General features: G+C 35.3%; 1 long non-coding RNA gene across 1 annotated transcript in view; it reads right to left on the reverse strand.

The window, feature by feature from the left end:
- Positions 1 to 291: 291 nt before the first annotated feature.
- Positions 292 to 2,453, reverse strand: part of LOC122790287 — a 602,600-nt gene continuing 600,438 nt past the window's right edge. The window contains exon 4 of the long non-coding RNA XR_006362980.1: positions 292 to 351. This is a non-coding gene — a long non-coding RNA (uncharacterized LOC122790287). The remainder of the gene's footprint in view (positions 352 to 2,453) is intronic.

Here is a 2,453-nt window from a genome sequence, read left to right on the forward strand (position 1 = left end):
CACTGAAAGGAAAAAGATGAAAACTGAAATAGCCAAACATCACATCTTGACAGCAATAATGAAACAATGAGTCTTGGAAAAGTGAGGCTCAGAATAATGCAACTAAAACAAGAATCTGTTGAAAAAACACACCGACACAATCTCAACACTTAGCACATTGCTCAAACCTAATACAAAAATGTTTTTGCATCGAAGGGCTTCACCACCCACTCTCTGAATATTCTACATCTGAGATCAAACAATCCCCTAGAAACTGGAAAATCAAAAAAGGAAAAAAGAAAAAAAGTAACTCACTTTTTGTTTCCTCTTTTCTCCAAATTGCATGACCCCTTCAACAGTACTATACAGTGCCTGCAATAAACCAAATGTTGACATAACTAAAACATTGAAAACTCTGGCATTTTTGTAAAAATATCACTTCAAGTGTCAGAAAAACATTACATGACAAACTGTGTACCCTAGAGCAGGCACTGTATGTCTATATGTCAAAAAAGCTTATATCCTGTATAGCTGCAAACACTGATGTCACATTAAAACACACATTCAAAAAAGAATCAATAATTTGTAGTTAAAGAATCAAACATTTGGCATATCAGAATAAAACATGATGTGGCAATCCGTAGGACTACCAATAGTGTTATCCAAATGCGTTACACTCTTCAACTTTATAGGTGCTATCTAGCTGGTGTTAGATTTACAACATAACTAATAATATGTAAAGACATTGGTCAAAATAAACTGTAATCTAAACAAAATTGTAAGTGCACTTCAGTGAAATAGATGGCAACACTTATACCTCCTGTATGTGAAGGATCATACTACAAATGGAGAGGTTTGAACCCCTCCACTTCCAAACAGTCTACTACCAGAGTATAAGGGAGGTATTAGCTACAGTCCTTGGTTCTAATCCACTGCCTCAAAAATGGCCTGATGGCTACCAGATGCATAGACTAAGTCACACCCTGATATCCAGCAAGTTAAAGAAAAGTACATACAATTCTGAGTGAATTACCGCTTCATCAAATGTAACTTGGCCTCATGAGAATAAACTGAATATGTGTTGTGACCTGTGTTACAGTCTTCCAACATCCACACCCATACTTGGACTAAACACTGATCAATTATAGATCTGTCTTTGACTTAACACCCAAAGCCCCTTTCTGTCCACTCCAACTCTGCGAACCATTGTCTCTTCTAGTGGCCCTTACCCACAGTATGTGCTTTTCAAAAAAAAGTTATTATTTTCAAACACATACACACACTCACACACACACACACACACACACAAACACAAAATTTAATGGAAAAGGCTGGCAGAATTTACTAATTCCTCACATTTTCTTCCTGTCATGCTACTACTGAAATCACTCCAGGAAAGGCTAAAAATCAAATGAACCAGTTATATGATCACTCTTTGTTTAGCCAAATATAAATTGCAATAAATTACTATTTCATCAGTATGATGCTTAAGTGATATAGCTTGTGGAGAAAGATACCAAAATCATACCGCTCAACTGTCCATATTTTCACAGAATATCCAGATTTTTGCCTAATATTGTTGGTCTCTTCCTCATACAAATTGTGTTTTTTCTGGCAAATCAAAGAGGATTGAAGTCAATAAATAATGACACACGCTTTAGTTACAGACTTTATAACTTTCTAGCACCTTCCTTCATTTATAACAGCAATATTTAAAATTTGTCCCTATTTTTTGGCCTTTGTCCCCCATTATGTATGCCTTTGTTCAGATTGCTTGTGCTAAGAGGTTGAGTGGTACGACCAAAGGTTTGCCAAATGACAGCACTAAATAACATCATCTTCTAACATCATAAGTAGTAATGCATTAAACAATGCCAGTCACAAGATCTTAAAAACTAAAAAAATAAATACAATTTTACTTTCACAATAAAGACTATAGTGCCAATACAGATTAAATATGCAGAGGTCAAGACAATGCACAGAAAAATTGAACAGCCAACACACAGAAGTATTTAAAGAAGAAACCAATTTACAGCTAAATACAGACCAAAGCTGTCTCTTACTGAGGAAATACTAGACCTAACTATTTTAGCTATCCTTAAGTTAGCAAAATAATATAAAGCAGAATTCATAAAGCAAACCATCACAAATGTGCCACCAAGATTTTCCAAGCAAAGACTGGCCAGACATTGTACTGATTTTATACATCTCAGATCAGCTTTTTATTCCAACACAAACTAGAAGAGTTACATCAGACAATTTTACTTTTTCCAAAGAAAATATGTTTTTCACAGAAGTTCCAATCCTCCCTCCTCCCTCCCTCAGACTGGGTGATTAGACATAATGCCACTACATCCAATCCTAATCTCGCCTGCTTGTCCATTGATCAAACTGCTAACTGATTTGGGGTTATCTGGATCACAGACTGGACTCCATTTCATGATTTTTTTTTAAATTATACTTTTCATTTTGAA

The sequence above is a fragment of the Protopterus annectens genome, chromosome 16.part0 (genome assembly GCF_019279795.1).
Source record: "Protopterus annectens isolate FY-2018-M chromosome 16.part0, PAN1.0, whole genome shotgun sequence".
NCBI classification, from domain to species: Eukaryota; Metazoa; Chordata; order Ceratodontiformes; family Protopteridae; genus Protopterus; species Protopterus annectens.